Genomic DNA, 14,466 nt, shown 5'->3' with positions numbered 1-14,466 from the left:
CGAGACTTTACGAAGATTGGGTCCTGTTATCTTCTGAGTGTTGATTTTTGTTCTAGTAGCCAGTTAACTTGGTTGGACTCAAGCTCTAGACTGTCCCCGACTGTCCTCCCTGTGCTAGCAGCTAGCTCAACCATCCAGCTGCTCTCTCTGTTGGGCTCCCAAATGCATGCACAGTTCCAGGGTTTGCCAAGAATCTGAATGGAGTTTATAACCAGATTTGGGGACTCCCTGCTTTGTGGTTCATTCTTTCCCAAATTTTCCCCTTAATTTCCAGCTGTTCTGACAGTCCCAAATTCTTTCCTCTGACACATTAAGCCAGTCTATGGCTTTCAGTTTGGGTTTTAGGAGTCCCACACTATGGCAATTGGGGAGTATATTCAAGGCAAAAAGCCAAATCAGCATGAATCTCACATGCTGCTGCACTCTTTTTTCAAGTGGCCCCTCCATTTTTGGCCTGTGTTTGGGAGTTGCTCTGTGGGAGAAGTGGTCTGATACCAACTCCAGAACCAAACCTAACATTCCACCCCCTCTAGCTTTTGTGTTAAATTAAAGAATTTAATAAGATTATCCAAGTCAAGTAAATATAACTTCCAACCCTACTTGGTTTAGAGTGATTTATAATTATCTTAATGGAAGACTCTCACCTAAATTATATCCTTCACAAAATGAATTTTTTTATTTGTGCCATTCAGAAAAAAGAAACATGCTAGGATCTACTGAAAATATCTGAAGCTAAGAGGGAAAAATAACTCAAACCATCACTTGACCATGCTCCCCAAAATAAAATTATTTTAAAATAACAACTGACTTCTAAAATTTGAAATCAAAGGCACAAATTAGGGGATTCATTTTTTTGTCTTGTACAACAATTTTAAGTTACACTGTTGAAGAATTTGTTAAAACTGAAGTCTACCTACAGAATTTCACTGTGACTCCACATCTCAACTCAGTTACTTTATGAAAAGTATTTTCACTTACAAGTTTTCTAATTACAAGTTAAACAAGGGAAAAAAATTAATGTAAGATTTCATTTGATTGATACAGTGTTTTTACACAAAATTTCTTCCTCTGTTTAGTAAATAGCCAATGAGATGCAAATCAATCAACAGCTATTCAATTGATTTCTTACATGTATCCAAGATATGTTCACCTGACTCAAAAATGAAATGAGGCATCAGTGATGCAATGAGAGAGGTAAGATGTAGTCACGTTACTTTTACTTCCTGACACCTTCTGGTATACCAGCAATTTCCACTTGGAAAAAAAAGTCAGCATACATACTAACATTGGGCAAATCATTAAACTTCTGTACGTCTTTCATCTATAAGATACAGGAGTTATATTTAATGATTTATCAAACTAATTCTTTTCAGAAAGGTAACTCTGTTCTATTCTAACCATGCAAGTTTTTTGTAGAAATTGGCAGGGTATTCCTAAAATTTCCATGAAAATGCAACCAAATTTGGGTAGACACAACAAATTGCATCTGCTAAACAGAGCGAGTGAAGTGCTCAGATGATGGCCAGGAGTCCTGCCCCTGAGTCTCTGCAGCACTGACAGGCATTTGTTCTCCCCTCTGCCCATGGATCGTGGCTAACGAAAGCAACCAACTTCCCCTCTCCTGTTCCTTTTGTATCATGTTAGGAACAGGGACACACACCCAGAGCAGAGAAACTTCATTCCAGGCCCGAACTGATCATTTCAATCTACTTCAGATTTACCTCCCAATCTCTCTTCAGCTTATTCCTCCAAAAGACCAATTTTTAGGAAAGTAACCAAAATAACAATGACAACCCTGAAACCTGTGCTTGGTCTACTAAGAGGGAGGATGTGCACTTGGGGTTTACATGGCACGCAAAAAAACACAACGACAGACACAACAAACACCCACACACAGTGGATTAACCTTTGTCCTTAGTCCTTTCTCAAAGTTCTTAAAAACAAGGTTTGCATCCTCTTTACACATGGTCTTTTTGCCCTCAAATTGATATTCTTTTCATTTCCTTCAAATTTCCTATCTGATCATGATTTGGTCAATATAATTATAATGCTTGTGTTAAAAGTAATTTCATTTCAAAAAACTGAATAGACTATACCAAAATATTAAGAGTAGTCATTTAAGGATGATGAAATTGCAACATATATCTTTCGTTCATTCTTTTTGATATTTGCTAAGTTTTTTTGCTTTCAGGACAACTTTTGCAATCACATAAAAATCATATTAACACAAAATAATAATTTTAGAAAAGATGGATAAATAGGCAAGGGACATTTTAAAGAAATGTGGATTTTTTCCACAAAGATAAAAGACATTTTAAAATTGCTAGCACCACACACAAGTCTGCTAAATTTTTTCCCACAAAATTGAGAGAAAATAGTAAAAGAAGAATATTTTCAACCACAAAGAGACCAGCATGCCCCAGAATGAAAAGACAGTTTACCTCCAGTTGGCCATGAGCAAGAAATAAATGTTTGTTGTCGTAAGTCACTAAGATGTTGGACTGCTTATTGTACAGCAAAACTGAACAATACATAAACTAATGAAGTAACTAAACTTCAAACTAATTATTTTCAAAAAGGCAACTCTATGTCCTATTTTAACCACAAAACAATGGCATCATAAACATTTAAAAATATCTGTAAATAGTACCCCAAAGATCCCCTTGGACTACATGTTGAATACTAACGTTAAGTAAACTAAGAGGATGACCCTCTGCAAATGGCACCTATGGTGTTATCACTGAAGATCCTTGGAGAACATGCTAATCCAATCAAAACAAGGCCGAGATGTAGAAAGAGATTGACTCCAGTACTGAAGATCTGCCTCTGGAGTGGGCAGCACACTTATGGCAAAAGGCAGTCACTATACCACTGAATAAAATGCTTGGATCAGAATTTACTTCTACATGTTAAGCTCTTGCAGTGCTTAATAATCCCGACCCTAACCCAAATATCCAAACCAAAGAGGAACGTTAGACTACCAACACCTTAGAACTGTGATAAGATGGATGGATCTTTTTTGGAAAGATGTTTTCAAATATTACGATTAGTGGGGGGAATATAAACCCACATCCCTGTGTGACTCCCCTGGTTCTTCTAACTTTGCTTTTCTCTTTTCTTCTCAACAAGGCTGGGTGCTCTCCTAGCTCCCTACCAGAAAGAAAACAGCCAACTTTGACACCAGTTGAGACTTCTACGTGTCTGACTGCCTGCAGGCAAGTGAGGAGAGAGGAGAGGAATGAAGCTGAACATGAGGGAAAAAGGATATGATAAAACCTATCTTCTGCAAGAGCCAACACCAATGGGGGGCCACAGGGAAGCCCCTGGAGAGCTCTGAGTGACCTGGATGCAAGGAAGAGGAGCGTACTGGATGAACCGATAAGAAGATTGGAAAAGGGGTCTTGGCTGAAAATAAGTTTATACTTCTTATCCTAAAACCCGGATCAATCCTACAAAAGTCTATGAATGAAGGTCAGCAGCTGTGATGCACAGGAAATCCACTGAGGCATTTGATTAAGTGTCACAAAAACCTTAGTTACAAACGTCCTGGATGCAGTTTCTACCCACATTAATCAGGAGCTAGATGAGAGGCTGTGAAGGGGAGGGAGGGAGAAGTGGAAATCTCCCACTTGTACGGGGCTGGGCAGAGGGAGGGAAGAGTGGAGGCACATGCAAGTGGCAGAGCCACTGCAATGAGCATACAGAACACAGAGATCTGCTGATCACACTGAGTGTCCTAAATTCCTAGGATGGTCTGAAACACAAGTGGACTTAAAATGAGAAAACTACACAGCAGGAGGAAACAATCTGGCTCTAGAGCTGGACATTTAGTTTTACAGGAAAGAGAACTGTTATTTTCTACAATTTCTAGGTATCATTGGAGACAAGTACCAAAAAGTGGTCAAAGATATTCCAGGCTGCCCATGAAGAGGCTGGGAAGTGGTGGTCTGCAATTTCATGTAAACTGAACACGAATTTAGGGATTCCAAGGTGGCATTAATATCTTACCAAAGCAAAGAAGAAACAAACAAATATAACCAGGAAGCACTGAATTAGACAGGGGTGAAGGCCATGGCAAGGATGTGGTAGGAAGAGAAGAAATCTGAAAGCTTTCATAGCACAAGACAAGACACTGGGTGCTCTGAAGCTGAATGTGTTCACCTCTGCCCTCGGGGGCACAGTGGGTGGCTCACCACAGACATTCCTACAAAACCATCCAAGGGGGTGTCAGGGTGAGCTGTGCTGGCACACGACACAGGGGCCGGGCACTGGATAATAGGCTGTGCAAATGTACGGGAAGCAAGAAGTAAAACCACTACTGCTGAAATGCCTCCACATCCTCTACTGATGCAGCTGAACATGTGCCAGCTGATCAAGGAAAAATACGTCAGGGCCCGATCCACTCTTCTCTGAGAAGGCAATGAAGGGTGAACTCAGAGCTGGGAGGCAACAAACCAATAATGGGACATTTGGAGATATTAAGCAAAACTAAGCACATCTCTCATCTGTCTCCTTCCTGTCTCTACCGTAGTAGTTTATGGTTTACTCACTTTGGGTCTGTCATTCTAACACCTCAAAAGCATCCATCTAGTAACAGAAAGGAGATATTTAAGGTCTGCTTCATGTAGCACTGAATAAACAGATCATTCTTCCTCCTAAAGAATCTATTGGGTACTTCCTGTATTTACAGTGTTAGATAAACTGGCACACTAACAGATACTTCTTCAGCAGAACTTCAAAAGGTACCAAAAATGATAATAAACCACCTACTAGGTCATAGAGTGCTGGACAAACAGAAAAGATTATCTCCTCGAAGAAGAATGTATTAAAAGCCTAGCAACACAGCACCAGCATTATGTGGCTATTCTTTGTATGTATCCATTTTCTGCAAACACCTCTTCCTAAAATAACCACTGTGGGTGACGAGTTTATCAATCCACTTGGTCTCCTCTCCTCCAACTGGACTGAAAGATGGACTTGACCCCACTCTTTGACTTCTGATGATTTCTCCACCTACTGTTTCCTCAGAGAAACTTCCACAGTTTTTCTTCCTCTTTAGTTCCATGAGCTGAGAGGGATGCAGCAATACAAAATGTTCCCATAGTTCTGGGGAAATGACAGAATGCTGAAGTAAGAGTCCAGGCTTTGGAGTCAGAATCCTGGTCTACCACCTACTAGCTGTAAAACACTGAGTAATAATTTTTTAATCCTTCTAAGCCTCACTCTGATCATCTGTAAAATGGGAACAAAATCAGTTACTGTGAGAATTACATAAGATGAAATATACAAAGCAAGCCACTAGCTTCCTGTCACAGGGCAGGCACTCATCAATGACAGTTTCTTTTACTAGTATTTTGAAGCACTGGGTGTGATACGTGGGTTTGACAAAGTGAAACGGCCAAAAGGACTCAGACGGTTGGTGGCTCCCACCTTGTCCTCTCGCACTGATAGCCTGATTCTCTGAGCGACACTACCATGACCTGGTGCTCCTGGAGGCAGACATCGCAGAGCACGGGTAAACCTATGAACGGTGCTCTGCAACAGCGAGAAAGAAGGCACCAACGCTGCCTATCTCAGGGCAGGCCAGGCCACCACAGCCTCTGGTCTATACCTGAAGGTAAATCCCAAAGGGCAGTACTCAGTCAGAGGTCCCTCCTCTCCACAAGACTCTAGTTTCAGAAGTCTCAATAAGGTCCTTGAACAGATATAAATTCTTAATATACTGAACAGAACATTCCACTTCCCTTTTTGTTTCTTCATATAAATTGCACTTTCATTCACTCTGGAAAAAACTAGTATCCTGCAATACCACAAGCAATGGGATATTTGGAGCATAAATCAGATAAGCAGATAATCTTTACACCGTCAGCCCCTCAGAGAATGAGTCTATCTGTGTCTATCCAGGGGTTTAGATCTTGAGAAAAACTGATTGTTGCCCCTTCTCGTCTCCCTCATGAAATCAAGACCACAGTCCAATTCCTGGAGCTCCTGCTCCTCTCATAGAGCTCACATCATCACACAATTAACTAATACTACAGACGTGGACAGCGAGTGGACAGCCTCAAAGACAAGCATGAATGCAGAGAATGCTTTCTTCAGGGAAGCTTACTTTATTTCTTAGTAGCAGAGCAGTGAAGGCCATGGTTCTAGAGCCAGACTGCCTGGGTTCCAGTCCCAGTTCTTCCACATGACTTTGCGCAGGTTTCTTAACTCATCTGTGCCTGTTTCCTTATGTGCAAAAAAGGAACGATGAAAGTACCTGCCATTGGGGTGGCTACAAGGATTAAATGAGTCAATCCATGAAAGGGCTCAGGGCAGAGTCTGACATGTGATGGTGTCAACACTGTACTGCACTGTGAGCTCTTAATATGACACTGTGCATTATTAATGTAAGCTCCAAGCCTGAGAGAGAAAAAAAAAGAGAAGCAACCCAAGTGTGGGAGAAACCAAGATTTTGCCGAAAGGCTAAACCAGGATGAGCTCCTTGCGTTCTGACTACTGCCACTGCTACCCTCTAGCCTCACAATCAGGGCCACCCATGCTCCATTCCATGAGGGTTTGTAGTTGAACTCTTTTCTGTTCTTTGCGTACATTATGCACAGAGAAGCAGAGATATAGGGAGCTGTGTAAAAATGCTGAAGATAGAGGGAAGGCAAGAGGAGGAGGAAGGTTAGGACTGTGTGCTTCCAAGGAGCACCATCTTGATCAGAGGCGGAGCATGTAAGGGCATTGAGAGCCACCGCCAACCACCTGGTTTTCATCTACTCGCAGCTTCAGTGCCATCCCCCTCATCTCTCAATCTCCAAGAAAAACATGTAGTTATGTGACCGCAGGGATAGGGGAGGGACCGTGCATGGAAGGGGGCTCTGGTCTGAGGACTGTGCTCATTCATTCAACAATTACTCTCTGAGCTCCTGCTGTGCACTAGTCCCTCCTCTCACAGAACTGTTTGGAGATGTAGACCAGTAAACCAAGATGACAGGATGTGACAAGTATAATGAGTAAAGAATTTGTGACCAGCAAGTACAGAAGATGGGCATCTGGCCCTGGGTGAGTTTGAGACAGAGTTGGCAGGACAAGAAGTGCCACGCAGACTGGACCTGGGAGAACAGTGGGTGCTCCAAACTCGTCCGATTATTGAGGATGTATAACAGAGCTTTACCTGCAGAGCAGCTGACTTTCTTATTCTTTAAATCCTTTCATAAGTTCTTGGCCTCGCTAAAGTCATGTCAGGCCAGCTGACATCAGAAATCAAGGATGAACTTCCAGACACACGCACACGCTTTTTTTTCCAGCTTCTCAATCAGTTTTCTCCCACCTCCTCTCTCTCTCTCTCTCTTTTGTTTTATATCACAGATAGCTGTACAGACACAAAAACTCTCACAGGGTCCCTACTTGGTTTTTGGCCTTTAGAACTGTTTCCAATGAAGAATGAATAACATCCCTATTCAACCACCAAACAAATATGTATCGAATGCCTTTGCTGTGCCAGGCTCTGCTCTAGACATAAATTATCTGTACTTTCTTTTCCATTATAAGCTCACTCCATGTTTAACACTTGTGACTAATGCTTTTGTCCTTAATGAATGAAATGGGGGATACAATTTTATAACAGCTATAACCTAAGTACACAGGAAACACACCAAAAGTCAATTACAAACACAAAGGCCAATAGCTTTGTTCACCCATGAACGAGGTGTTGAGACACTTGACTCACGTGACAGAGACTTTACATGAGTTACATAAAAAGCATGTAGAACAGTGCCCGGTATGAAGCGAGTGCTCAACAAACGTTGGCTGCCCTAGGAAGATGACTGTTTAGAACAAACATCAGGTTTTGCTGTGTTTAGGAGGTCACGGTTAAGTACCAATGTGCTAGCTGCTGCTACTGTTCTGTGCTGTCAAGAATTTCATACAAATGAATTGTGTGAGATCAGTCTTTTGTGTCTGGCTTCTTTCTAGTAGCATGATGCTTTGAGGTTTAGTCACGGCCGTCTGCACTGGCTCCTTGTTCTTTATTGCATCTTGCATGCTCTCAGCCCTCTGCTGTTCCATGTAAATTCTACTATCAGCTCAAGCCCCCTAAAGGACCCTGGGGGGACTTTTATTAGAATTGAATGTAGATTAGGGGAAATCACAGAATTGTGATTTCCTGGCCATTATCACAGTGTAGCCATTCATTTGGGCCTCTTTAATATCTTTTGTATAAAATTTTATAATTTTCACCATAAAAGTCTTGCAAATCTTTTGTTTGAATTTTCATTAGGTTCCTTATAAAGTTTTTGTTGCTACTGTACAGAACTTTTTTTAATTATGCTTTTACATTTGTTGCTAGTGTATAGAAATATGATTCATTTCTGTTTGTTCAGATTATATTGAACCATTATGCTAAACCCTCCTTATTTCTAATAATTATCTATAGATTATTTGGGGGTTTCTATGTAGATAATTTTCCTTTCTCATTACTGTCCTTGTCTATTACTGACACAGGCCTCTGTGCTAGCACAAAGCAGGAAGGACGTCTTTTCTCTCTTTCCATTCTCTGAAATTGTTTGTGTTGAATCAGACTGTTAAGTTCTTGAAAGTTGGGTATGACTTAAACATGAAACCTCTGAGAGCCTGGGATGTTTTTTGTGACAAGGCTTTCAGCTACTGTTTCCATTTATTTAATGGCCATAGGATTACTCACAGTTTCCATTTCTTCTTAAATATTTAAATTAGGAATTTGTCCATTTAGTGAAGTTTTCAAATTTATAGCCACAGGGTTCCTCATAGTCCTCTGATTATCTTTTTTCCTCTGGTGTATATCTGTAGTGATGTCCCATTTTTAATTCCTTATTTACTTCTGTCTTCTCTCTGCTTCACCATTCTCATTGGAGGTTTCTCAATGTTATTGGAACGTCCTAAGAATCTTACTCCTCTTTGTTGATCCTCTAAATTGTATCATTGTCTTTCATTTCATTTTTTAAATTAGTAGAGTATTTTATAGAGCAAATTTAAGTTTACAGAAAAATTGAGTGGAAAGTACAGTATGCTCCCATATACCACCTTCACGTCACACACACACACACACAGAGTTCCCCTATTATTAACATCTTACATTAGTCAGGTACATTTGTTACAACTGATGAGGCAATATTAATACATTGTTAACTAAAGCCCATAATTTACATTAGGGTTCAATCTTAAGTGTTGTACATTCTAAGGGTTTTGACAAATGTATGATGACATGTATCCACCATTAAAGTATCATAGTGAACAGATTCACTGCCCTAAAAACCCTCTGTGCTTAGCCTATTCATCCCTCCTTCCCCTGAGCACCTGGCAACCACTGATCTTTTTACTGTCTCCATGGTTTTGTCTTTTCCAGAATGTCAGATAGGTGGAATCATACAGGATGTAGACTTTTCAGACTGGCTTCTTATACTTTGTAATATGTGTTTAAGGTTTCTCCACATTTTCAAGGTTTAATAGCTCATTTCTTTTTAGCACTGAATAATCTTCCATTGCTCTGGCCTAGAACAGCACTGTGAAAGAGAATTTTTCGCTGTCGGGGGATGTTTTCCATATCTGCACTGCCCAGCATAGTAGCCACTTGTCTTAAAATGTGGCTAATGAAGCACAAAAACAGAATTTTAAATTTTATTTAATTTTAATTAATTTAAACGTAAAAGGTCCCATGTGGATACTGGCCACCATGTTGGACAGTGCAGCTCTACACAGATGGAGGCCAGCCTTCACTGGAAATATTGAGTGTGCAATCTGACTTAATGCCTCATTCTCTGTTACTCTAATGTAAGTAAGAGAACATGGTATTTCCTGATTTATACTAGAATAGATAAACAAAAGAAAAAACTGAGTTTAGAGAAAACAAAGAGTTAGGAAACCACATTAAAATCAGTATATTCAAATTGACTAGAGAAAGACAAACTTTTTCAATCTAGAAAATAAAACTTTAGTGTCAAGAACTTACTGCAGGGTAAATAAACTCTTTGGAAGCAAACACCACACTTCCTGTATTTTTGTCTCACCTAGAGTGCACAGCAGAGTGCTCAGTACACAAAATTATTTGCACATTTGTCAAATGAATAAATACTAGGACACAAATCCTTATTCCCAGAAACTCAACATTGCTATGAATCAGACTTTAAACTGTCATCAGTATAAAATCAGCCTCAGAGTGGGTTCAGGTGTCGAAGTTTCTAGTTCATATTCTCTCAATTTTTTAAAAAAGAATTCATTTTTACAAGTCTCACAGCAATGTTTCTCAAACTCTTTAACCCAAAGAATGCTTTAAACTATTAAAAGTTGCTGAAAACCTTTAAAAGCCTTTGCTTTTGAGATTAATACTTTGATATTTACTGTATTAGAAAGTAAACTGAGGGGGCTGGCCCTGCGGCCTAGTGGTTAAGTTCAGCATGCTCTGCTTTGGAGGCCTAGGTTCGTGTGTTTGGATTCCAGATAAGGACCTACACCACTCGTCAGCCATGCTGTGGTGACAACCGACATACAAAATAGAGGAAGAGTGGCAAAGATGTAAGCTCAGGGCTAATCTTCCTCAGCAAAAAAAAGAAAGAAAGAAAAAAGTAAACTGAAAAACTTTTTCAAACAACAAGACTTCACAATCACAGATTCCACTGGCTGTCAGAATGATAACATCACCATATGTCAGACAGCCTCTGGAAAAATCCCTTGGACATTCACGAAAGAATGAGAATGAAAAAGGCAAATAATGTGTTAGTGTTATTCTGAAAATAGTTCGACCTCACAGACATTCTGGAAAGGGTCTCGGGATCCCCCAGGGTTCCCTGCACTCTATTTGAGTTTGCTGTCCTAGAGGCAGACAGGGCTCCGTGACATTCCTCCTGAGACGAGTGCAGGTGGATCAGGGTGCCTGACAATGGAGAAAGCAGCTGCTCTTGTCCAGGCTTGCACATAAAGTATAAGACGTGGTTTTTAAAACTCTTTCTAAGCTCACTTAAAGACAAAATAATCATTTAAAACATATTAGGAAATCATATGCTACATTTTAGTTTTAATATTCTTCCTTGTCATAGTCGCTCTTGGTTGGAATGGCAACAACACAAATCTCAAAGTTTTCTTTTTTAGGGTTTTTGGTTGGGGGACAAAGAGTGCTAAAAAATAGCTAGGAATGTTTTAGGCTCTAATTTAGACTTCATCAAGTAAAAGTAACAAAATGCCTAATGCAGAGTGTGACATTTTCTAGGTATTCAGTAAATGCCTGTTCATTCATTCATTCACTTGCCAAATCAAATTTAAGTTTCCAAAGAATGTTATTTAAAAAGAAGAGCAGTGCACATTATTATAAAGAATTCTAGTAGGAGTTCATTGCAGTGTAAGGTCATGGGTTTAGAAATGAAATGGAAAAAATATAGCCAGGAGAGACTAAATTTGAGGCTACATGGTTGACTAGATTGATTGTTGATTAGGTCAATTATCTAAGAGATAACAGAATTACCTCTTGGCTGATATAATTTTGGTATTGAGTAACCAAAGTCACTCTACTACAAGTTAAGTGGTCAAAGAATTTTAGAAAGCTAAGTCTCCTGAGGGCCACAAAACTTTTTCTTCTGAGCGTCTTTGATCTTCCATTCTGGCTCAGGAGAAAATAAACCAGAAAATCCTGAAACATGTACACTGGCAGTAGACTGAAATAAGCTCTTACCAATACTACATTTTAAAAAATGATATATGAGCATATACTCTAAGATAAAGTAACTTACAGTCTATCAGTGAAATGTCTAAATTAAGAAAACTGATGACTAGATTATTTTAATGATAGGAAATAGGAGAGAATAAGGTGGTAAGTGAGACTACCAAATGAGCCCTAATAATGTCCACAGGCCCTCTTTACTTTTCCTTTAGGGTGGCTGCCATGATACATGGGGGTAGTGGGCGCGCTCAGTGTTGGTTATAGAAAATGAGAACCCCAACTGAGAGTTCATGAGCATATGGAAAGATCCTCTAGATATGTCAGTTCCATATGTAAATTAAGCAGTCATTATTTATTCAAAATTGAGAGGAGTGCCAATTTTTAAAAATTAAAATAGTATATATGGAAGAACATTTTCCATGTCTTACAGGACACTTCGAGGAATGTCTACACAATTTTTCATAGTATTCTCTACATAGTAAGTGAATAGCTGAGGCAAATTCCACCATCTTTAACCTATGAAAGGAAATCTAAATTCTCTAAAGGCAGAACCAGAGGCCATCATCTCTGCAGCTATACAACCTAGACATCTAGGAGTCACCCCTAATTCCCTCTCTCACAGCCCCCAACATTAGCTCAGCCGTAAGGTTCTACTGCTATTATCTTCTAAACATATCTCAAATCCCACTGGCACTGACTCATCTCCTAAACATGTATCAACCTCAGGCATTCAGGGTCTTTCCAATCCATCTACTTCTAATCCATACTCCACACTGCTACCAACATAATGTTCAAACCCAAAATCTACTCCTGTCATGGCTTTGCCCAAAATCTTCAAGGGGTATCCTATCATCTTCAGGATAAAGCCCAAATTCCTAAGCACAGTACATGAGATACATTAAAATCTGGATTCTTGTACCTAATTTCTTACTTTTCCCCAAATGTGCTATGCTCTCTTATCTTCCTTCTTCCTTCAAAAACTATTAACTAGGCAATATTTTACATGCTTGGCATACATGAATAAACAAAACAAAGATCTTTTTCTTTTTGGACCTTACATTCTTATGGTAGGTAGACAGATGACTGATAGATGGATAGATGAGTAGGTAGACAGACAACAGAGAGATGACAGATGGATAGAAAGATGATATACATACATAGATAGATGACTGATAGATGGATAGATGAATATGTAGAAAGAGGACAGATGGACAGGAAACTATAGATTGATAGATGGCTAGATGAGTAGATAGGCAGATGAGAGAGAGATGACGAATAGAAAGATAGATGATTGATAGATGACTGATTGATAGACAAGTAGGTAGGTAGGCAGATGATAAATGGATAAGATAGGTAGATTATTGATACAGGTAGCTAGATGATTGATAGACAGGTAGATGGACAGACAGATGACTGATAGGTAAGTAGGAAGACAGATGATGGATAGAGTGAGGGGCTGATAACTGCAATGGATACAAATGAATGAGGATGGGGAAGGGTAGGGATTGTGTATGAGGTGACACGGTGTTTTAACATCTTGATTGGGTGGTCAGAGAATGCCTCACAAAAACAGTAACACTTGAGCAAAGACCTGATGTACATAAGGAAACAGGCAATGTGTATGTATTGAGGGAAGAACATTCTAGGCAAAAGGAACAGTATAAAGGCCCCACAGCGGTTAGGTGCCTTGTGTACTCGAGAAACACCTAGGAAGCCAATGTGGCTGCAGACGAGGAATGAGGTGAAAGACGAGGTCATGGAGTAATGGGAAGCCAGATCATGCACACAGTAGGTCATTAGTGGGATTTGAGAGCAACGGGAGCTACTGGAATACTTGAGGAGTGTCACCAGCTAACACGTGTTTAGAAGCTCAGTGTGCTATTGTGTTGAAAGCAGCGTCCTCAGAGGCCACTCCATCCAGTAACTTTCACCCTGTACATGTTATAACCTTGGGTTCACGGGTCTGGCTCCTCCTTTAGACTGTGAGCTCCTTGAGGGGTGGCTGTGTTTTACTTTCTCTATAGCTCTGGAGCACTGAGCAGACTGGGAAAAATGATTCATCAAACTCCTTAGGTGCTGCATGCTCAGATGGAGCTCCAGGACTGCGCTGGACACTGGAGGGCCTTAACTGGTCTCTGAGCTTAGGCCTGGAGCCCAAAATTCAGCCACAGTGAAGGCCTGATTCTCAACAACTGGGCAGAAAGGGCAACCAAGTGAGAGAAAACCAGAAAGAAGTAGAGCAAGTGAGACGAGGGTGCCAGGAGAGATGCCCCCAGGATGAAAAGACAGGAGCCTGCAGCACTCTCTGCAGCCTCACTCAAAGAGGGGAGAGTTCTGAGAGCTCATCTCAGGGGTGGGACTTCTAATTGGAAAGGACTAACACTAACTGGAGCATTTGCTCACAGCTCTCCCTCACCTCACAATAATGCTAATGAGAAATTAACAGTGAGTCTAAAGTCGGTTTTAGGTGGGCTGTACCAAGATGGGTCTAGTTTCCTCTTCAAAGGGCTGTGCTGGCAGTGTCTCCATTGACTAGGGGAAATCAATCCCCTGAAGGCATCCTTCATTCTTCTCCTTGGCCACCACCCACCTTCCACTGTGTGCTTTTCTCCCACATCTTCTTTTCGGCCCTTGAAGACAGAAGGTAATGTGCACAGGTGAAGGGAGATGTATCTGAGGCCAAGAGACCAATCACCACTTCCTACTGTGTTAACCTCTCTCAGACTTTACTTGAAACATAGTGAGACAACCACCACCTGTCCCCTAAAATAACCAGGAGGATCTGGAAAAGA

General features: G+C 40.5%; 1 protein-coding gene across 24 annotated transcripts in view; it reads right to left on the bottom strand.

Annotated features, from left to right (window-relative positions):
- Positions 1-14,466, bottom strand: part of DIP2C (disco interacting protein 2 homolog C) — a 469,882-nt gene that overhangs the window by 193,291 nt on the left and 262,125 nt on the right. The window contains exon 1 of one of the 24 annotated variants that reach the window (XM_070601297.1): positions 14,153-14,171. The exons of the other annotated variants lie outside the window; for them this stretch is intronic. The gene's annotated coding sequence lies outside the window, so the exon portion shown is untranslated. Of the gene's footprint in view, positions 1-14,152; positions 14,172-14,466 lie in introns of those variants that run through there. 24 annotated transcript variants of the gene reach the window in all.

The sequence above is a fragment of the Equus przewalskii genome, chromosome 30, assembly GCF_037783145.1.
Source record: "Equus przewalskii isolate Varuska chromosome 30, EquPr2, whole genome shotgun sequence".
Lineage (NCBI taxonomy): Eukaryota > Metazoa > Chordata > Mammalia > Perissodactyla > Equidae > Equus > Equus przewalskii.
The sequence above is the reverse complement of the archived record's forward strand: the minus strand, read 5'-3'. Positions and strand labels throughout refer to the sequence as shown.